General features: G+C 40.0%; 1 long non-coding RNA gene across 5 annotated transcripts in view; it reads right to left on the bottom strand.

Annotated features, from left to right (window-relative positions):
- Positions 1–23,953, bottom strand: part of LOC107216096 — a 58,714-nt gene extending 34,761 nt beyond the window's left edge. For 2 of the 5 annotated variants that reach the window (XR_004496124.1, XR_004496121.1), the window contains exons 1-6: positions 23,714–23,952; positions 16,906–16,961; positions 15,324–15,491; positions 7,529–7,613; positions 6,663–6,826; positions 4,181–4,333 (exon numbers count right to left, since the gene is read on the bottom strand). This is a non-coding gene — a long non-coding RNA (uncharacterized LOC107216096). Of the gene's footprint in view, positions 1–4,180; positions 4,334–6,662; positions 6,827–7,528; positions 7,614–15,323; positions 15,492–16,905; positions 16,962–23,713 lie in introns of all 5 variants that reach the window. The other 3 variants (XR_004496123.1, XR_004496125.1, XR_004496122.1) reach the window with 3 other exon arrangements.
- Positions 23,954–23,983: the final 30 nt, after the last annotated feature.

Genomic DNA, 23,983 nt, shown 5'->3' with positions numbered 1-23,983 from the left:
TTGTTTTAAATATCTGAACATGTTTATTTGTTTTAAACATCTGAACATTTCTTCATCAAGCTAAAAAATATTTGCTTTTGCCTTAATACTAATTCTTTTCTAATCCTTCAGGTAAACAGTCACTAGCCTGAAAATGTAGATTGGCATATGTGTTTTTTATTTTTTAAATAAATATTTAATTGGGATATCGTCACCAGAATGCATTAGGAATAAAATAAATAGAAATGCAACCTGGTGATACTTTTAAAAATATGCAGGATAAACTTCAGAAAGTCAGAATTAAATAAAAGTTTTTGTCACTCTGAGCACTAGCTTAGATCAGGCTAGGCAGATCAGGCTCAACTTGTCAAAACTTCCCCTTGCGATTTGAAGTGTATGTACCTGATGCTTGGACTGTTTGATCTTAAAATGTCACTAAGGCTATTTGTGCTGGGTCATACCACTTCAAACAAAGTATTTATACTCTTCTCCCTCTCCTCTTATCTGATAGGTGGATAGCTCTGGTAGTGCCTAATGTAAAATCATTAAGCACCACTTCTTCTTTTATCTTAAATCACTGCTTTCCTAAATTGATACTATTATCTACTTTAAAAAAATGGATGTTGTGGATACATATATGATAATTGTAGTTATAAACACTGCTGGACTTCCCCAAAGTGCTGTTTACACTTAACATATTCATTACCATTGCTCTGTTTTATGGGCACAGTTAATAAATATAGAAATACCTGGGGGCTCCCCCTACGTCTGTGTTCCACTTCTGTGTTTGATAACTATCACTCAAGTTATGTTAAAAAATTTCATGACAGTAATAGGACTGAGGCATCAACTTAGGCAATTTTAGGAGTCAACTTTTCAGTATTTTGTAGTAAGATTTGTTTGACTCAATCGTTTTGACAATATGAAGATTTATGAGTATTCACATGGCAGATGCAAGTACCTGGTTTGGCTCTGCCCACCTCAGGGTCAGATCTTGGAGCATCAGGGATGTAGAAGGAGCTGGGGTAGCTGCATGCAAACCAGGTCATGACTTGAAGGATTGTGTGGTAGCTGTAGTGAGGTGAGTCTCTGCTATTTGCAGGTACTGGATGAGAAATCTGTCCAGCGCTGCTCGTCATAGCATGGATTTGACACCTCAGGTCTCAGCGAAGTTGGGGAGACAGTGCTGTTTGGTCAATTGCATTTTGTCCAAGCACTGAAACATGCTGGGGGGGTTAAGTCAAGGCAACAATATCCTCATCCAGCTGAGGGCAATAAATACAGTGCAGGAAGGTGAATGTTCTGGAAAACTACTGCAGTCTGTTATAAGGCATGTTGCAATGGTAAAGTGCATTCTATGCTTTCCTTAAAAAGCAGGAATTTACATGTGATTGTCTCATTTGGACTTTTAATTTCAATTTGAACCTGTGTTTTGCATACTTTCCCATAATTTATGACTTATCCCTTTTAAACACAGCGTCCTTAGCTGTAGATGAAACCAACTTTCTTGACTGGCTGAAAATCAGAAGTATAATAAACCAAATAATTTCTTAGATTATGATTAATAACTGTACAACAGAGAACTCAGTGAGTCGAATATCATCACACAAATAAGTAGAAAGAGAAGGTCTTCATATGCATGCTATCTTCATTTAAGAAAAGAAAATCTAAACTACACTAGGGGTCACTGCAGGTGAACCTTAGAAATTCTGAAGCTCTGAATTCATTTACAGAAAGCTCAGGAAAACAAATGTAGACTGCTGTAGTCATCTTTACCTGTTATTTCAAATTTCTCCCCAGTTTAGGCAGGGGAAAAAAAAAAAGGAAAAATCAGATCAGCTCTTGCAGGCATATTATTATTTTAACAATATTCCAAAAGCTGTGCAGGCTGGTAATATCTACATGAGGAAGAGAAAAATTTAAAACCAGACATTGTAGTCCCAGGCTAGAACTTCTTTTCCTGAGAGACACAAAGGATAGCCAGCAAAAAGCCCCCCAGATGACTGAATAAACACTGCTCTGGAGTTCCTCATGACTATAAGTCTTTTGTTTTGTACTACTGTGGTCATGCTTATTATTCCCATGGTGCCCAGGAGACCTAAGCAAGGGTGAAAATCCTGTTCTGTACCTCTAAACAGCTACTTGGAAAAACAACCCCTGTTCCAGAGAACTTACTGAGAAGAGACTGTATTTATAAGAGTAAGGTTGTTTTCAATAGTGACGGGTAAGCATACTCAAATATACCCTCACAAATACACTACTATTCAACTCAAAAATATGTTTTCCAGGTAAATAAAGAAACATGTGTATTCATACCAATACTGGGAGCCGTGTCTATCTCCGGCTTCTGAAAATTCAACTCTATGTACATGAAAGTGGAAAACAACAGCTGGGAGGGAGGGAATTAGGAGTACAAATGAACACCAGAGCCAGCTGTAGATTAGCATTCTTTGACATCTGGTGCTGAGTAGACACTGGGGAATTCTGTGACAACATGAGATTTTTTGCATCTGTCAGCTAAATCTAGCAATTCTCTTTGGGACAATTGCATGGATGAAGTTGATCTCAGAGAGCTGTTTTGAGCCAGAACAAAACAAAAGAAGAAGACTATATCTGATTCGGACCTCAAATTCACAGAGCTGGCAGGTTGCATGAATTGGAATCACACATCTGTTCTGTAAGAATTTGTAAGACAGCTTCCATAAAACACCAAATTGTTTGATTTCAGGACTGCTTTGACTTGGGGCCACTAGAGCCCTTTGATACATAATGAGAGGAGTTGAGAGTGTCTGCATGTGTTTGTCTGTGTGCACATACATGTATGTGGGGAATTCAGTTAAAGGACAAAGACCTATACAGTTTAAAAACTGGACTTTCAACACTTCTCTGAAGATTATTGGAAAATCATACTAAATCCAGATACTCAAGGACAAGAAGGGTTGTGACCATATGAAGCAATCCCGTGATCTGAAGTAATCCTGCCCTTACCTTTGTACTTTTACCTCATTACAGTACAGCTGACCCTTTTATTTTTTTTGAGATGAGAAAAAACCTTGTGCCTTATGCCAAACCCGTTTGTGGTTTACATACAAACAAAGGAGCGATAGTTTGGGCACCAAAGACATTTCACCTCATTATACATCGTAAATCCTCTTGTGCTCTCTTTATCATTGACATTATATAGTGTTTGACACTACACATTGTAAAACATCACTGACAAATTAAATCAGATCACTAATTCATGGAATCTTGCTTTAATCTGTGCTTCACAGTAACTGCCATTCTTAAGAAGGGAGCTACTTAATTTAACAGGATTCTTCTTTATATGCCATCAGGATAAACACACACCTCATCTGAAAGCATTTAAGCTCCCTTCCTCGTAGCTCTGGATAACCAGGTGGGTTAGACAGGCCAGGTGCTGTGAAGTCTGTGGCTGTGACCTTTCCACCTCAGACATCTGAGAGCACACACTGCAGCAGCGCTAATGAAAGTGCTCTTTCTCGATGAACTCATGCTTCACAGTCCCTGCCATGGTATATTGCATAATCTGGGATGATGTAAAAATGATCTACAGTGCAGAAGATGAAATAAGACTACTTCCTTCCTCATCTTCCTCTCAGATAGGCTGCTTGAATAGCTTTTGTTTTGGGATGACCCTTGTTCCAAGTGATTTCTGCACAGAAAGGAAAGCAAAGAGCTCTTTACAGCTGCTGCTTGTAGATCATACTTGTGGACTCTTCAGATATAAATCAATAGGACCATTTCTATGCTGTTGTCTAGTCCCCATTATCTGCACACACTAATCAAATTTAAGCCATTTTCAGATACAGTGATCGAACAAGTTATTGTATTAGAATGTTGTTCTTTCAATGACAAGTGTCATTGTGCTATTGCCATGAATATCTGAAGAAATACTCTGAGCTGCTTTGGCTCCCAGTTGTCTCTTTGCAAAGTAATCTTTGTGTTACACTTGTGGTGGCAAATGTTTCTCTAATACAACCCCTGACTCCTTTAATTATGGCTCATTACCCTGTGAAGGAAAAAAAGCAACTAAAGCTCTTAAATGCCATATTAATGACAGCTATAAATGTAGATATTACCTTAGCAGTGCTGTAATGGAGTCTGGTATGCTGAATAAAAGTCCAAAATTTTCTTAAAATATAGTGCTGTAACTATGAAAGAGACACAGGTGGGAACTTACCAGGAGAAAATAGGCTTGGTTGACAACTTGTGGCTGACAAATGCTAAAATCCAATTTCTGAGAAATTCTCTTCTGGTTATGAATCAGGCATGAGAGAAACTTTGCTCCCTTGAGACAACTGTGGAGTTTTTGCTCTGGATATAGATGCAGGTCCTTAAAAACAGAATGTATTTACAGCCTGTAAGATGCATGCTATTTTTAATAACGATCCTCAACAAGCTAACAAATATTTTTTGTTTATATTAGAAAGTGTTGGTATGTCTGTGTGTTTTTTTGTGTGTCTATGCATATGAATGCAATCCTTGCCCATACCATACAACCTGTGGAGGCCACAATAGGTGGTATTCAAGTCATGTAATTAATTAAGCCCAGGCCACCCTAAGGCACAAATCCCAGGGTGTGCACACATCAACCTTTCTAAAACTGGATCACTAGTTTACAACACTGACACGCCTAAGCAAGGGACTGACATTAACCTTGTGATAGATTTAAATCATTCCAGGCAGTCTGTTTTGAATTTCCAAATGTGCCGTACTGTTCTAATGAGTTAATTCATTTGGTATCCATTTCCTCCTGTCAGCTGCTTTTGGAAAATAAATTGTGCATTGTTATCTTAGCCTTGTCTATCCTATTAATGGTTTAGGAAATGCAGCTGAAGATTATCTGGAGTTTTCTATGGCAGAGGTTGACCTGTGACAATGTAATGATCAATCACATCTTGAAGGGGTCAGAAACTGCAAAATCGTTATTTTGTTTTCTGTCTACAGTGTAGTTTTCTAAAAAGAATGTCTTCCACCATTTGTGCAGAGGGGCAAAAACAAAAGTGTTGTCCAGAATTTCTGAAAAACATCCACTTCAGTGTTTAAATGTCATCCACCCAATGAGGGTAGATATAGCAATATACTACAAATCCCACATTTCCCAGCAGTACATTAGAAGTCTTTGCAGTTGCCTTCTTGTTAGGTGTTAGTGATTATATTGGCAATACCCGGATGGTTTCCAGTGCTTCATGGTGCCCTGTTAGGCTAGGTGTGAGTGGGGATGGATGTAGTGCTCCCACCCCCAGCATCTGACAGTGCCAGACTCACAAAAGAAGGACCCTGGTGTTCCTCAGATGCTCATCTCCTTCAGCTGCATGGTGCTGCCTTCACCTGTCAAATCCTGCCCCCTGCTTCCCAACACATGTTAAAGCTGGCACTACTTGTATCCTCTAATTCACTCTGGTGAGAGGCACTGCTTTTAACTGGTCCTGCCTGAGTTTAGAAAACAAAGCTACCCAGGGTGTATCTGATTCCTGTTGAAGAGCTGGAAAAACCTCCACAAGAGACAATTCCTGTCTATTAATCTATTAGCTGCCAACAATACTCTTCCCTGCTCTTTCCAACCCTACCACCACTTCCAAAAACCCAGTTTTTCTTTACACATCTTCCTCAGTTTCCTAGGAAGCATTTCAAATCTTCTCTTCTATGATTATTCCAGCAACTTATTTTTTAGAAATGCCTAGATATCTTTTCTCCCCGGTGTTCTGGCTGTGATGCCCATGTCAGCTTTTTGCACTGCGCTGTGTGCTAACCCCACTGCGGCACACAGCACAGCGTTACTCGTGCCCACACTCTCCCTTCTCTCCAACCACAATTAGATCATCTCAAAATATCTGTACTGCTCAGAGGCTCTAGATCTGATGTGAGGGTTCACAGATTAATTTAGCACAACTAGTTTACCTTGGGATTTAAACAAGCTACTATTTTAACAGCCCTGAATCTTTTTGGCTGTCCCTGTGCTGAAGTCCTATGCTTCCCACAGGATCTATGGGAATAAAAAGTGTATAAAAAGAAAAAGAAGCACAAAAATCTTAGCCTTTCAGCCCTTCATTTCCCTGTGACTTTCAGACAGTTCTGACTTGCACACTGGAGAGACTCAGAGTTATTTTTTTTTATGAGAAACAGATTGAATGCACAGGTTTTCATTGATCTCAGTGCAAGTGAAGTTCACCTCTCTGAAGAATCCCCAAAGAGTCTAACACATGGTTCCAGGAATAGTCAGGACCTTGTACTTGAGTCTGTTTTCTCCTGCACTTCCCCTCTCCTCAGCAGGTGGTGGAAAGACCTCTTTATTTTCCCTCATTACTCTTTTCATTGCTGCAGATGGCTTTGACCATTTTAGCCTTACTTTAACTTCAGCCACCAAAGCGGAGTCCTGAGTTGCCCTTTAATCCTGAACTAAGGGCTGAGCAGGAGCAGAAGCTGCTTACACAGCAGTGTGGAAATCCATTCTCTGAGAAGGAATTCTCTACAGCCTCACGTGGCACTGCCTGAGCACAATCCTCACCAGCACTGATGTGATGCACAAAATTGAGCTGGCCCTAACAACTTGCACCCTGTGCACATCTGAATTTCCATTTTCTCACAGTGTTCCACAGTGAGCATAAAAAACACCTTCCCTTCTCTGGAGGTGCTGGTGACTCTTGGATGGCTCTGTGTACCTTGTGTGGCCTGCATGGGCCTGGCTTTTTACTGGTGTCTGTGGATAGCTCACACTTCCACTGGTGTTGAAGAGCTGCAGCTGTGCAGCTGCACATCTGCATGATACTCCAGGGAGAAATGGACCACAGTTTGATGTTCATAAATAGCCTCTCAAATCCAGGATCTGTGAAAGAAAGTGCTTCTATTTCAATTGTATCCTTGTTTATACAAAATTATAACAATAATAAAAAATGTCCTGTGTTCTCTGTAACAAAAAGTGGTGAAGACCCAGTGGAGACTTCAAATTGCATCATATATGCATCAAATATGCCAGCAGAGAATTTGGCCTATGAAGGGAAAAGAAGTCTCAGTAATGTTTTACTCTCAATACTAATATTTATTTTTCTTATTGCCAATACCAAAAAATAATTTCCTCTGTTCAGAACTCTGACTGCAATTTTAACTACCAAGAATATAGCTTTTCAACATAAAAATAAAGAGTAAATGATGACAATTTACAATAACAATATTACTTTAGCCTTAATTTTCAAGTGAAAACATTACTGAACTAAATTTAAGATAGCGTTTTATTATGTGCAAACCACTGTTGATATAATAACTTCTATTTTAGGTTGCTAGCAAAGAAAAGAACAATGTGACCCATTTAATAACTGGCTCACAGAAAAATATTAGCAAGCCATTTATCATTTCTATTTAATTTTGGTGATAAGCACCTTTTGATAGAAACATTTCTTTGTTACAAAACTAATAGTAGCATAGGATATATTTGACTATAACACATGTGCTTTGCAATGGTACTGAGAAATGGACTTTCTGTTTGTTGCCAATTGCTTGGAAAATAAATTAAAAAAGGGAAAATTCTCACCTTTGAATTCTTTAGCAGATGGAGCCTGATTTTTGAAATCTCTGATTAAGAGGCAAATCAAACACAGCTGGAGTGTTGGATACAGCTAGAAAAAAACAATCCAAGAGGTCTCTAGAGTGCATTGAAGGACAGTAATGCAAAAAATATTACAAAATTAATAATAATAATGATAATAACAACAACAATAATAATACTAAAATTTCTGATACAGGTGACTGAGGAGGTGAAGAGAAGAGATGCTCTACAGGATCAGATTTTCACAAATTAAGATGAACTGGTTGGGAATCACAGAATCACAAGGTTGGAAGAGACTTTCAAGACCATCAAGACCAACCCAGCTCTAACACCTCAACTAAACCATGGCACTGAGTGCCACATCCAGCCTTTTTTTAAACATATCCAGGGATGGTGACTACACCACCTCCCTGAGCAGACAATTCCAGTATTTTATCATTCTCTCTGCAAAAATCTTTTTCCTAACATAATTTCCTAAATTTCCCTTGGCACAGCTTAATACCTCTTGTTCTGTCAGTTGTTGTCTGGGAGAAGAGACCAACCCTCACCTGACTACACCACCTTTCAGGAAGTTTCAGAGTGATATGGTCAACTCTGAATCTCCTTTTCTCCAGGCTCAACAACTCCAGCTCCCCCAGCCATTCCTCACACGGTTTGTGTTCCAAACCCCTCACCAGCCTCGTTGCCTCCTCTGGATGCGCTCAAGCATCTCAACATCCTTCCCAAACTGAGGGCCCAGAACTGGACACAGCACTCCAGCTGTGGCCTCACCAGTGCTGAGTACAGGAGAAGAATGACCCCCCTGCTCCTGCTGGCCACACTACTCCTGATACAAGCCAGGGGCCTCTTGGCCACCAGGGCACACTGCTGGCTCATGTTCAGTCGGCTGTCACCAGCACCCCCAGGTCCCTTTCTGCCTGGGCACTGTCCAGCCACTCCATCCCCAGCCTGTGGCACTGCAGGGTGTTATTGTGGCCAAAATGCAGGACTTGGCACTTGGACTTATTAAATGTCATCCTGTTGGATTTTGCCCATCCATCCAACCATTCCAGGTCTCTCTGCAGAGCCCTCCTCCCTTCCAACAGATTGACACACGCTCCCAGCTTAGTGTCATCTGCAAATTTAGTAACAAAAGACTCAATACCCTCATCCATATCATCAATAGAAATATTGAACAGGCCCCAGTACAGACCCCTGACTGTGAGTGCCAGGAGGAGATGGAACTCAGGATCCTGAGAGAAGACAGCAATTTAACAATCCTGGACATCAGGAAAGCAAACAATGGGACCTGCTTGGAAGGAATGTGACACCCTCTTGCAGGAGAGAGGAGTCCAGGAGGGCTGACTGATTTTCAAGGATCTCTTTTTCCAGACTCAAGAGTTGTCAATTCCCATCTGCAGGAAGTAAAACAAAGGTGGGAGGAGGCCTGCATGAATGAACAGTAAGCTCTAAGGTAAAAAAGAAACATTCAGGAGGTGGAAGTAGAGTTAGGTGATATGGGAGGAATATAGAAACACTGACCAAGCATGCAGGGATTAGGTTAGTAAAGTCAAAGTGCACTTGGAGTTAAATCTAGCTAGAGATGTGAAGGGCAATAAAGGAGGTTTCTATAGGTACATCAGCAGTAAGAGGCAGACTGGGAAAAATGTTGGCCAAGTGCTGAACAGGGCAGGTGACTGGGTGACCAGGGTACGCAGTGCTCTTTTCTCATTGGTCTCTACTGGTAAAACCAACCTGCAGGGATCTCAGGGATCTCCATGTGTCCCTAAGAGATATAGAAACATCTGGAATAAGCAAGAATTGCCATTGTTGGAGAAGGACTGGATTAGGGCACATTTACACAGCTAGAATGAACACAAGTCAATCTGATGGGATGCAACCACAAGTGCTGAGGGAGCTAATATCACTGCAAGACCTTTCTTGAAATGTCATCAGGGAAGGGTCCTGAGGACTGGAAGAAAGCCAGTGTCACTCCTTGCTTCAAGAAGAAACGACAAATCTGTTGGAGCGGTAAGGTGTTTTCTTGAGTTTAGCAAGGTGTTTGACACTGGCAGCTGTAACATTATCCTTCCTGCTAAATCAGTGATGTACAGACTAGATAACAGGACTGAGCTGGACTGAAAATTGCCTGAACTTCTGTGCTGAAAGGACTGTGATCAGCCACACAAAGCTCACCTGGCGGTCACTCATCAGAGGTGTACACTGGAGATTGATATTGGGGCCAAAATGTTTAACATCTCCACAAGATAGCTGGACAGTGGGACAGAGTGATTCCTCAGCAAGTTTGCAGATCACAGAAAACTGAAACAAATGTTTCTGACTGGAGAAACATGCTGACAAAAACCTTTTGAAGGTCAAAAAAGGGAAATGCCCTTTTCAAAGAAACCTACAGTTTCCGCAGGTACCCAAAAAAGCTGTGGGGTCAACCAGGTAAAAAACAGCATTAATACTAAGGACCTTCTGGCCTTCATTAGGAAGACAATTTCCAGCAGGTCAAGGGAGCTGATCCTGCCCCTCTACTCAGTGCTGTTGAGTCCACATCTGGAGTTCTGGGTCCTACTCTGGGCTGTCCAAGACAAGAGAGATATTAAGCTACTGGAGAGAGTCCAGTACAGGGCCAAGAAAAAGGTTAAGGAACTGGAGTGTCTCCCCTAAGAGGAAAGGCAGAGATAATGAGATAATTGGGGTGATTGAGCCAAGAGATAAGAAAGCTCAGGGGCATCTCATCAGTGTGAATAAATATCTGGAGGAGTTGACTGAAAAGGATGCAGTCAGGATCTTTGCAATGGTGCCTAATGACAGGACAAGAGTCAACAGAGCAAATGAAACAGGAAATTTCACTTAGGTGTAAGAAAAACAATAATTTCTGTGAGAGTGGTTAAACATTGGCATAGTGTTCCTGTAGAGGTGGTGGATTCTCCATCCTTGGAGATATTCAAAACCCAATAAGACATGGCTTTGAAAATCTGCTTTAAGCTGACCCTGCCTGGAGCAGGGGCTTGGGACTAGTTGGTTTCTAGAGGTACCTTCCAACCTCAACCATTCTTTGAAATTATAGCTTATATAATAAACCAAAAAGTGTTGGCTCTGTAGGAAGCCCCATGTCACAGGCTGGATGCAATCATGCTCTTCTGCTGCTAATAAGTTCTGCTAGAAAGAATTAATGTAAAAACCCACAGGGTGTAAGTGCATGTAGGATCCTGACATCAAGGGAGACAGCAGGGAGCTTTTGGCACCTGTTTCTGGGGTAGATGGGGGATGCTTTGCTGCTCCTCACCAGATGCATTCCCTAGAGGCTGGGCTTTCCCATCCTCAGGAAGGGATCACAGTCAGCATGATGACCTTGGTCTGTCAGTCTGCTGGAGAGCTGGAGCGAGCTGCTGGTGGGGAACAGCTGGCTCTGCTGGCATCGGGGCACCTGGGGAGCCCTTCTCTCAAGGAGAAGCTGCAGCTGATTTTTCCAGCCTACTTTCTAGACCTTTTGTGCTGATCTCACAAACCACAAAGGGAATAGAGCAGGCCTGGGAATATGTGTGAAAAAATATCTCCCCTAGCCTTTTTCATACTGAAGAGAAGGAGTATGTAGCAGCATGACTTTTGTACCAGTTCCATAGAGATAAAACCACTTTGGAAATCAGCTTTTTCATTTTTTAGGAAAACTAATTTACTCCATAACAGTAATTCCTATTACTGTTATGACTACTATCAGCAATGAATTGTTTTGAACACCAAGCATAAAAAGAAAGCCATATTTTTTTTTCCACATCTTCCTTTCACTAGTAAATTTTGGCCTAGACCACTTACTCTGTTTAGGATTAATGCATTCATGAGTCTTATTTTCAGTAGCTATGAAGAAAAGACATTTTAAAGCAAATTTAGGTAGCTGATATCTTCTCTAATGCATTTTTAATGTATGAGACATTGTAAGGACCAGAAGAGCATTCTGTGCTCTGCAATAGAGTTTGACAACTAAAAACAAAAAACAAACAAAACCCAACCCAATAAAAAGGAAAGTAAGATAAAAACAAGAAAACAGAACATATGGGAGTGTGAAAGATACAGCCATGCTATTAGTGTCCAGTTAGCTAATTTTATTGTGATTTCCAACATGTGAAAGATGAATATGATAACTGGTGGGGGTATGAAGATGTTGTGATATTAATAAGAATGTAATTCCATAAGAAATTGTCTTGTGATTTATATCTAATAATATTACTGAAATGAGGCTAATGAAAGCAATCAATCCTATATAATACATTTTTGTAAATCTGATTCTCAAAGCATTTCTGACAGAAAGAGGATAAGTTTGTCTTCTCCCAGCAATCCCTGCTGACGTGAGAACTCCCACTGTAATCAATCGACAAGCAGACAGGGGAGTAAATAAACCTCTGTGGATGCACTTCTGCTCTGCCTTGGCTTTATAGTTCCTCTCCCATGGCAATGTCCTTAGAGTCACATTTTCTGTAAGAAAACTTATCCAGTGGATCTGGAGTGCAGTCTCAGACCTTACTGATCTACTAATGAACTCTGCCTGCTATGAAAGTTGCCTTTGTTCTTGCTGACTTGGGTACAGATCACAAAATCCTTTGCTGTGCTACATCAGTCTCCCGCAACCTGTGGGTATTTATGCAATTAGCTGGTCTACACTGCACCCCATGCTGCCTGGTTTTACTGATATTACACTAAAGGAAGGCAAGCTTCATTGTATTTACCTGTTCTGTAGGAGCACTGCAGACTGCAGTGCATGTTTTCCTACCCCAGCCTCCCTTTCTCTAAGCAACTGAAATCAGCTTCAGTAAGATTTAGCAGATTCCTGAAAACATACAGACAGAAACTTATTTCCCTCTTTGTCCCCTTCCTGGTCTGTTTCATTACCCATTTTCCTTGGAAAGGACAATGCGATTTATAACATGTATCTTTATAGCATTTGGAAGAACATCTATTTCTTCAGAGAAATGTCATGGGATATATATAAAAACAGAGAAGTTTTAGAAATCTGGCACCACTTTACATTGCTTGAAGTACAGACTCATAGTTTTCCTTATGAGGGGATATCTACAGTGAAATTACTAATCTTGGGAAAAATTTTGTGGATGTTAAAGTATGACCACTGTTCTGAGTAGACTGTGAAGACAAGCTTCCACATGCATTTATCTCCTCATGCCCAGCATCTTCCTCTTCAGGATTTTGGAAATGGACATTCTAGCAGAGGTTTCTGTCTCTGTCACCATGCTTATTTAAGTCAATGACAATAACCTTTTTGATGTCAGTGAGGCAGGATAAAATCTTTTGTAGACAGCCAGCACTCACATCTATCCCCAAGTCAAGAACCTTGCTGACATCTGCTTAACACCTTACATATCCACCTCACTCAAATACTTAAGTAAGCACAGATATGTGACAGCAAGGAGGTATAATGGTGAAGAAAAGGATGTGAATATAAGGTTGGATTAAAGGTGTAGTGCTATAGACAACATCATACCATCTATTTTTCTGTGCAAGTTTTTTCTATATCTCAGTCCAAGCAGCTATTGAGACAAGCAGCATGAAGCACAGGAGATTAGGGGCAAAAATATATTTGAACCATCAGATGCTTGGAAAAACTGAAGTCTTATCTGAGCTTGGTGAGAAGAGCCTGAGAAATGACATTGGACTGGAGAAACAACAGTGACATGGCAAACAAGGGAATGGCTGCTGGTTTCAAAAGAAAAACAGTTGATTATATTTTCTCAGAAAAGGAAAGGTTTTATTCCTGGCTGTTTTTTTGTGTTTGAGGTTACTTATGAAAACCACTTAGCACAGAGCACATTAGATCCCGGCACTGCTGTGCTGTCATCACTGTAAATTCATTAATGTTTCACGGAACTGTTCTAATGCCATTAGACTACCCCATGTCACATGTGTTGTGTCTATGAATGCTCTCTTTGTCTCCCTGCCTAGCGAGGAAGGTGAAAGGCACTGGAATTGAACTGATTCCTCAAGCCGAGAATCTTTGCAATCCATAAATAAAGTCCCTTCAGCTTAACATTCATTGCCTCCTTTCTCATTTAGAAACAGATGTCAGCACAAGGAGAAGGCAGGTGCAGAGTGCCTCTTTCAGCTGCTTTTGAAGGAAAGCAGGAAGTGAATAAGTCACGGGGAGCTGTGCTGTTTGGATCTTTAGAAAGCATTTATAGCTTCTAGATATGGTCCCGATAATGAGGGTGTGAGATGCCAGCTCTTTAGAAGTTAGAACATGAACTGTTGCACTCTCATCAACTGATGGATGTAGTGTGTATGGGAATACAATTTAAACATGAAAATATGAGGAATGATTTATTACCACAGAAAGTACTTAAGGGAAAAAAAAAGTCTAATACTAGCAAAAATGTCTGGAGTAGTTGAATGTTATATAAATTACAAAATTAGTTATAAACTGGAAACTCCTGAATGGATGCTCTCCATACACTGCAGCACTCTCTGAAACTGCATATAAATACTCTGAATAGTAGCTGTAAAATATTACAATTTAAAACAGCCAGACTCCTGAACCTAACGAAGGCCACAAACTGATGGTTGCAAATCGTACTAGTGCTGTTAAAGGCAGCACCAATGTTATCTAAGAGCACGCTATGTATCTATGTGTGTGGTGAGAATCTGAATACTGCCGTTTTCCCCCTTAGGCAGTCCAACTTCCACACAAAACTGTGTCCTTTTTTAATGAGGGCAAGATCAGACACAATGTGATCCGTGGTCTCTACAAGACGCCAGACTGAGGTGAGCAGGAAAGAATAAACAGCACTATAGCCTCTCTCTCCTCTCTTTCCACATCTATCAAGTTTGATGTGGGTGGAAACACGCTATTCATTGTAAAGAGCTGGCACAATTTGCCCTCATTAGAAAGCATGCCCACTTTTTTTTGCCACTCTTGCTGTACTTCATTTGAAACACCACACTGCAGGGATTTTGCAGTGTCTGGGATTTTAACTATGAAAGGAGAAGTTTACAAGAAAAATGCCTGCAGCTTCCTGAGCTTGATGCACTGCATTGTCTGGCATGGATTTCACTTCCCCCGTGACACTGAAAAAGCACTGCCACAGAACAACTTGTTTTGATGCCCTATGCTAGCAAAGAAGTTCTGTGATAAACAAGCTTTTAATCCTGTTATTTCCACACTTTTACTAAGCAAATTGCTACTTGACAAAGCTGTGTGTCAATGACTGTGCCAAAAGCTCAGCCCTGAACAGAGATGGTAAAAGAGGGTAGGAGAGAAAGGGCTCACAGGAAGCACACAGAAGTATTGTACTTTAGAAATTTTGTCACTTTGTCAGTGCTTTGATTTAGTGCCATCAGTCCTACCGCAGCACGCCTTCTACTAAATGCTAGTGTAGACAGTCCAGGAAAACTCCCAAGAAGCTATAAATGATGCTTGTGACCTGAAAAGCATCTTCTGCCTCCCTGAATTCTAAGGAGGGATCTGCCAAAGCAAAAAACGTGCCGGGACTCACGAGGAGTCTGCCCTTTCATGTGATAAGGTCTCTATGGAAAGAGCTGTAGTGTAATCAAAGTAGCCAAATCTCAGCATTAGATTTTCGGGAAAAAGCCCTGCTGGCCTCTTCCATATGACACCAGTCCACGTGTGTCACAGGGAGCAGCTGGTGAAGAGCCATCTTCTGCATGAAGGGAACACCCAGCACTAAAATATATGTTAACATGCCCAAGACAGAATTTTTCAGTGCCAAAATTAGCAGTTTGGGAAGCAGCAGAGGAATGTACGTAGCAGAGGGCCTTTTCTGCTTACCTGAAAGTCGTCTTGTTGCCTGAAATCTTCACAATATCCTGAAGCATTGCACTGTCTCCTGCTGCTGCTCCTCTGTTCCCTTTTCAGATGAAGAGAGGCTGAGCTTATCTACTTTGCTGATGCAGATACAACAAAGCACACTATGTATGCTATGAACTAGCTCCCTTCCTGTGGAACAAACATTAGGAAGCAGCTGAAGAGATATTCAAGACTCAGTGTAAACCAGAAAATATCTGTTTTCAGATTCCTAAATAGGAGGGTGCAGACTCTGTAATATAAAATCTAATCACAAGAATAAAAAGTCTGATATCAAACTCTTCTTTTTAGTGAAGGAATCTTCTCTAAGATGCTTTCCCCCTGCCCTTTTAATACAAAACTGAAGTACACAGATGCATTGCAGGACATTGATAAAGTATTGGAGCCACTGCATGGCTCTAAATTACTGCACAGAAATCTGGAACATTTTTGGAAAATATTTCATATTCAGTGTGGGAAAGTATTTTTATTTTTAAAGGTTTGAAGTTGTTCAGTGGCTTGGAAAGTTACCAGTTCCTTTTCATTTCTGAATATGAACATTTCTGTGTCTGTGCAAGATCTAAAATTTTGAGGCTGTGCTTCTTTTTACCACACATCTAATTTGTGCCAATTTTTTTACATTGTTTTTGATGATATTTCCACCCTGGCAGAATACAAATTCAGGAAATCAGTGTTCAATGTTTCTATACAAAACATTTAAATTAGAACAAAATCAGTTGCTTTTTCCTAGTTAGCTACATGACACAAGATTAATGATTGGTAAAATATAAATCTGAATGGAAATATCTCCTCTTCCAAGGTTCCAGTTGATCAGTTTTGAATTGCCAGAGTGAGGATGTGATCTAAGAGCCTCTCTAGCAGCATTACAGTGACACACTGCCTGTCATTTACTGCCTGTCTTCCTTTTAAGTACTTGCTCCTTCATAATTATTATCTGCAGTTGGCCACTGGACTTTGAAACTGCAAACTGCTTTCCATATCTTTTGTTTCCTGCTGTGTATACATTGAAATCACACGGTTTGTTATCTGTCAATAAGATTACAAGCAGCATGACTTAAAAGGAAAAATGTAGAAAAATGTCAATGAAAAGAGGGAGCTCTTTACTGACTATAAAATGTGACACATCTCTGTAACCAAAGAGAGAGCAATAGTACTTGGAATCTGGTGAATAGAAAAAAAAATAGCAGAAATAAGTAGAAAAAGCCTAAACAAATATTGATATGTGGTAGAAATTTCAGGCTATAAAAATATTGATGTACACTTCAGGAAAAATCAATAACCAGGTTTCACACAAATTTGTAACAATTTTTAACTACATTAATTAGAGAAGAAACTCAAAGTCGTTACTGGCTGAGACTGCATTTTTTGATGGTGATAAAGAGATAAAATATTCATAAATATTTTAGGAGTTTTTTTTTTGGGGAGGAGTCTGATTTACTTACATCATGAGTGGTTAAAGAATTTTTTATTTTATAAATAACAGTTATTATGCAATAACATAAAGTTAAAATCTGATTTAAATATATGTACCTAGATAGGAACTTACCAGATTCTCTCAGAATCCTGGAGTTTTACAGGAACTGGCTGAACAGATCCTTTGTTCTGTAAAATTTTAACAAATACGGGAAAATGTTATAAGACATAAAAAATGTTAGCATTATGTAAATATTAAAGAAAAAAAAGAGAGACCTGAGATAATTTAGGTAATTACTCTCTGGTTTGACAAAAGTAGCAGGAAAACTACAAAAAATATGGGACTACAGTTATAAAAACTTGATGTAGAGGACTAATGCTAGTGACAATAGCTTTATTAGAAGTATGCCTTGCCAAAGAAACCTATAATGAGATTACAGATGTGTTGAGGCATATGATTTCCTAGTCTAAAAACAAACTGATTATAAAGGAATGCTAGGGCTCATTCAAATGAATGGCATTTTAGGACAACATAACACAAAATTATAATGCAGCCTGTCCACATTCTGTAGACTGGCTCCTGGATACCCTGACTCACAAAGAGGATTTTATGTTTATACTAAATCACAGCAAACAAGAGAGCCAATATTTGATTCAACAGCAAAAAAAAGCCTAATGTGAATCCTAAATGTGCTGATAAAAAAGCAATAAATGTGTACTTAGAGGTGAAACAAGAGCCACACAGGATTCCAGTGTCTGTTTTTTAATGGAAAAAATAGGAAAATGTGCAGAAAAAAGCTAAACCAAAGATATCTTGGTCTTAACCCTTTATTAAGTGTTAATGACTTCTTTTTGTTTCGACCTCACAGAGGGGGCCAGACTAACACAGGTGAGTACATTAGAGAGAAAACACAAAGCAATAAAGGCTCTCCTGTCAAGGCTAACAAGCATAACATGAACTGAAAGTTAAAGCCAGAAAAATTCAAATGAGAATTGAATACCCATTAGTTAACACTGAAAGAGATTAACCACTGGAACAAGCTCTCAAAGTAATGAATTCTTCATGTCTTGATGTCTTCAGGTCAGGCATTTATGAAAAATGTGCTGTGGCTAAACACAAGTTATTATTTATTGATAGTCAAATAATTAGCTTAATACATGAGCAATTGCATGAAATGTAATAACTTATGATATAGGAAGACAAATTGTGCTCTGAATGTACGATTTCATAGCTTTTCCAGAATGGGGCACATGAGCACTTTGCCAGCTATGAATGTATGGATGTTGGCACATTGGTAAGTGAAACTTAGTAGAATGAATGACGAACTGACACCCCTTTCTCCATCATTTTACAGACTCAAATATGTTGTTATCTCCTTGCCACTTCATGCTGATCAGTGCTTCCTCTTTCTCACAAGCTTCCCAGCTGAAAAGGCAGCACCTGTAAGCCAACACCTGCTTGTGCTCTTCTAGTGAAAAAAATGATCAGGCCCATTATTTAGCTCATCCTCTCCTTTTATTTTAAACTGTAGAAGGTATTATATCTTTCCCTGATTCAGTGCTTCTCTTTGAAACATTTAATTTGCAAGTGGTAGATTTAACATTTATCAGTTCCACTGACAAAAAGCCACTCCTTTTCAATAGCTATTAGATGAAATTCATAATCCTTCAAAAATCTCATTTGATGTTAAAGATCTGAAATTATTACAGCTAGGTAAGTATGTATTTATCATCTCCTTATTGCATATTTCCCCCCTGAGCTTCCCATCTTCTTCCTTTAATTTGCATCTGGGTGTATCTTTAATTTTGCTTCCTTCCTAAAGAAATAAAGAAATAGAAGTTTTGCCATGTCAGGGCCCTTGATTATCATTTGCATTCTGTGTTTCAGAAACATCTTATTTCATCCTTTAACTGCCTTTTCCTTTTAGCCTGGTAGCAGAAAAAAAAATAAAAATCTCACTTCCCTTCTAGTCTCCTGTTGTCTTCAGGAATTCACTTTATTTTTGTGCTTACTTTACTTCATCAGCAATTCCTGTTGTGTCTACCACTTTTTTCTAATTCTTTATGCATTTTTTTTTCCCAAGGCTAGATCCTTTTAGGGAAAGCAAAAGCTCCAGGAGACTACATAGATTACTCTCTAAATTTTTTAGTGTGCCCTTAAATATACTGTACTTTATTATTATTTCTTCTGTTCCCTTTTGATAGTAGTTTTCTCAATCATTAAAAATTACTTCCTACTACTTGTGTTTTCTTTAAAAATCTTGACAGTATCACCCTGTAGGTTTAGTGTCCTCAAGCTGTATGTCTAAATTCTCATGGGCATCCACATTAGTCCTGTTTTATACATTTGAACACTGGGAGAATACCAGGTTTCTGGCTTGTTCCCATTCCCCCTTCATCTCTTGTGCATGTAAAAGGTTTATAACTATACTGTAGAAAAACATCTGTACACACTTGCAGATCAATATGTTGATCTTTAAATTCCCCACCCAAGCCATGCATATTGTAAAGTGAAACATGTGAAGTGTGTTTAGGGCCAGTCTGCTGTGCTATTAGCTGGCAAAACCAGGAAGCACAAATTTACACTTACAGACCATAAAAGCATACAAGGCCATGGAAACCACCCTTTGGTGTAGATATAAGTGGAAATTGGGATTCAGCTGACATATTTTTGCAATGTTTGCAGGATGGCATTTGCCAATGTAAACCTGACTTTGCAAAGATACAGTGTCTTTCACTGTGAATGTTTCATTTTTTGCTATAAATGGCCCCTTTATTGGAAATGGTCTCCCTTTACTTTTTCATCTTGGGCTGTTTGAACTACCCAACCAAATTTTCCATTCTGTAACACATTACTGCAGATGAAGAAAATAAAAACAGGGAAATATTATTATTCCAGGAATTCTGGAATATTATTCCTCCTAATGAACTACTTCCTTTTAAAGTGTGCAGGGAGATTTTCAGTATTGGTACACATAAGCTTGTGCTTTATAGTTCAAACGCAGAAACTCTGTATTTACACTTCTAAACCTGGAAAGGAATCAAACTTATTTGAGAGTGTAATCTGGCAAGAAATAAAGATAGAAACAAGACCACGAAGAAGATATTTGGGGGTCAACCTCATAGTCAACACAGGAAGAAAAATAGAAAGCCCTTTTTGCTGGAAAAAGTAGATGCTCCAGGTCCCTTCAGCTGCCTGCCTTGCTGTATGGACACTGCCTTTTCTTTCAGGACACCTTGGCAAGAATGGAGATCAGGCTTGCAGAAGCATAAATAGACATTAAATACCCCAAATGGAATGCTCTAATATTCCATTGAACAATTCCCTCCTTATCAAAATATTAAATCCTGCATGCCCTCAACTAGTCTATGTTGGCAGCAATGTAATAAAGAATAACGTGGATAATACAGTAAATGTGATCATCTTAGAGTCTGAATTTCTCATCCCATGCACCAAGGAAATAACTGTCAGCTCTGTGGCTGCAAAGGATCATGCAGGTAGGAATATATAGTCTAAAATAACTCATATGTAATTCTGCTTTTCTTTTTTCCTATAGATTTCTTAGTAACCTGTACAGCTCTCTGCACTGGACTCCCCCTTTTCAGAGCAGTGAAAGCAGTAAGTAAAGTCGTGGACATGTAACCTCTTAAAAAAATGTTGCAAGTCATTAATAAGAATTTTCACATGCAAATTTTTCAGTGTTTGGATGAAGAACATTGGTGCAGTTTTCCCAGTAAATAATTTTAAAGGTGTCTGGGGAAGAGATATTATCTTCTGAGGAAAAAAAAATAAAATAATATAGAATAAAAAGTATATCTTGATACAGAAAATAGAATAAGAGTTGTTTGGGATCTCACCAGGATTAAGTACTATACTAACCATGTTTCAAAATGCCATTTCTTGCTTAACAAAAGGAATGTCAGAGACTACACTGCTTCTGAACTACTGTTGTGTGAGTTCAAAGAGGAACTATTAAGCCCTGGATCTGTGCCTGAGCTTTTTATTCCTGGTACTATCAAAGGGTGTGATCATTAATCCCAGTTAAACAAGAAGTCAGCATGTTCCACAGAATCAAAGGGTGAAGCAGGATTCAGGAGACAGATGTCTTGCTCCTGCTTCTGTTGATGAGGTGCTATGTCACTTATGAAGGTCATGTTGGCTGCTCTGCTTTTTGCTCAACAATTTAATATTAGCTTGGGACCCATAACTATACCTATCTATAGATTTTTCATTGTGTTGAGCCAATGTAGTTAACATAATGGGCAATGCATTTTTAAAGAATTAAGTACCCATTTATATGCATTATAGTTACATATTTACCATCTTCTCATTGTAAATTCAACTACTGGGAGATTCTACACAAACCTAAACAATTTTATGTTTGCCTACATCATTAAAGGAGATCAAATCCCACTGATCTTGAAGAAATCTTAGATCATACTACTATCTTCATCTGATTGTCTCAGCCCTTTTACTTGAAGCTGGGTCTGTAAACAAATGAGTTGGTTTGTACAGAGATCGGTAAGGTCAATATCCGTATTTATGATTGGAGTTTAATGTGAGGGATCAGTCCCATGCTTCATTTCTTTGTGGAGAAGCGAACTCCTTTGTTACTTACATACTTCACCATTAAAGAAGACCCAGGAATCTTCAGTGGAATGTAATCTGTTGATTAGATCATGTTATGCCTGACAGATACTAAGGAAGAAGCAGGATTTTGCACAAAAACTACTCAGCAGACATACAGGAATAAAGAAATGTCAATTATTCAGAAAAGATTTACCTGCTATGCCTAATTTTACAGAGGGATATGGAAGGAATTGAAAGGTTAAAAGGAAGGGCAACAAATAGATGGAAAAGCCATGAAAAGAATTTACTGCAAGACAGGAACTCACAGGTCTGATAAAGTTGCCCCTCATAAGCATGAAATTCTAGAACAGACATCCCACAGGAAAGTTGCTGCAGGAAAGGACTTAATAGAGGGCATGAATGAATGAAATACTGTATTTCAAGGACTAAGGGAATGAACCCAGCCCCTTAGGACTGTATGGTTCATTTCCAAAATATGACACTACTTTTGAAGAAGAAAATGAATTTCCAGTCAGATGGACCAGAACTGATGACAATTTAGGGTAATGTTTGTTTTTTCCCCATGCAGTTGAACAATGATTCAAAGGAATCTACATTGATAGAAGCAGCTGGTGTGTCTTTTTGAAGTGAGCTGATGATAAAACTTAACTTAATAAAGCCAGTTGGCTATGGGAGATGGGTATTGATACAGTCACATTGATACCTCATGTGACTAAAATGCATGTCAAAAATATCTGAGTTTTCTGTTTGTACTGGTGTCAGGTACTCAATATATGAAAAATGTCTGAGTTTTTTTCCTCAATAAACTGCACCATGTTGTCATTTGTGTAGTATGATACTGCAGAAGGAAATCTGTTTCTTCTCTGCTCTTGAAAAAACCCAACCCAGTAAACTCTACTTCTTTTGCCCTATTTTCTTTTCACCTTGCATGCAGCTCGTGAACAAGTACTCTCTTTTTTCATTAATGAAGTTTCATCTCAGTCCTTCTTTTTTCATCTCACACTCACACTGATGATAATTTTTGCTCCCCTGTCAGTGCTGCACAGGAATCACAGGTACGGCTGCTGAATTGGGGTTCATTGAAGCACAGCGAGCTCCACACTGACATCAAACCTTGTGAATCAACAGCACAGGATCAAGATGTTATCATCTTGGGATACCAGAATTCAGGGAAGTCTGCTCACTGTCTTTAAGCAGACTAGGATGGTAAGCGAAGGGCACTTCTTACCATTATAGCAATGCAATTTGACTGCCTCGGTTACCTTTTCTGATTTCTGTCATGGATTGCAGACTGTCAGTACTACATTCCCATTTCCCTTCCTGTCACTGATGCAAGTTTTTGGGCCACTGCCTAGAAGAGATCTCTATAACAGAGGTCCCTTCTGTCCTTTTTTCCCCTGACAGAATGAATATTCTCTAGCTCCATACACATCTGTTTTCAAAGGAGAATGAAGAGTCCTTTCATAACCTTGAACTGAGGCATCTTCATCTTGCGGAGAGAATTTCCTCAAACCCTCCATTTTTGTATTATTTGCAGTAGGAATTGATACCACACTTCTTCCTTTGGGACAAAAAGGGCAGAAGTGGGCTCCCTTCCTTATTCAGTGCCTTCCTTATCCTCACAGAAGGGACACAGTGCTCAGTAGTGAGGAGTAAACACAGAGTCACAGAATGGTTGATGTTGGAAGGAACTTCTGGATATCACCTAGTCCAAATCACCTGCTCAAGCAGGGCTGCCCACAGCAAGGATTGTGTTCAGATTAATACTTTCATGGATGGAGACTCCCCAACCTTCTGGGGCAACCTGTGATAGGGCTTAGTCATTCTCACACTAAAAATTGTTTCTTGGTGTTCAAAAAAACCCCTGTCGTGTTTCAATTTGTGCCAAATCACCATTGGTCTTGTTATTGGGCCCCACCAAAAAGAGCCTGTCTATACCCTCTTTGCATCTTCCCTTTGACTATTTGTACAAATCTGTGAGATCCCATTGAGCCTGCTCTTCTCAAAGCTGAACAGCCCCAGCTCTCTCAGCCTTTCCTCATAGGAGAGATGGTCCAGCACCTTAACCATGGTCATGACCATTTGGTGGACTCTCTCCAGTTTGTTCATGTCTGTCTGTACTGGAGCAGCCCAGATCTGAACCCAGCACCCCAGGTGTGCCCTCACCAGGGCCGAGCAGAGGGACAGGATCAGCTCCCTCGACTTGCTGGAATCACTTTGTCTCATGCTGCTCAAGGTATCGTGCGCCTTCTTTGCGGCAAGGGCACACTGCTGGCTCATGTGTGACCTGATGCCCACCAGGACCAGTCCACCCAATGCCAAAGCGCATTCCAGCCGGGTAGTCCCCCACCTGTCCAGGCGCCTGAATTGTTCCTCCCCCGTGGCCGAGTTTTGCCCTTCGCCTTGTTGAAGTTCTCTCCCTGGGTGTCCCCGGGTGCACAGAACTCCTGTGCCCAGCTGGAGGGGCAGCGGGAGCTGTGGAGACACCCACCCACCCGGGCTAGGGAAGCAGCCTGCGGAGGAGGGCGAGGAAGGCGCAGGGAGGATCAGGGCAGCAGCGTCCCGCCGGGCACGCCCGCTGGCACCTCGCCTCTCGCCGCCGAGACCGCGACCGGCTCCC

Source organism: Parus major, chromosome 2 (genome assembly GCF_001522545.3).
Source record: "Parus major isolate Abel chromosome 2, Parus_major1.1, whole genome shotgun sequence".
NCBI lineage: Eukaryota > Metazoa > Chordata > Aves > Passeriformes > Paridae > Parus > Parus major.
Note: the sequence above shows the minus strand (reverse complement) of the source record. Positions and strands in the feature narration are given on the sequence as shown.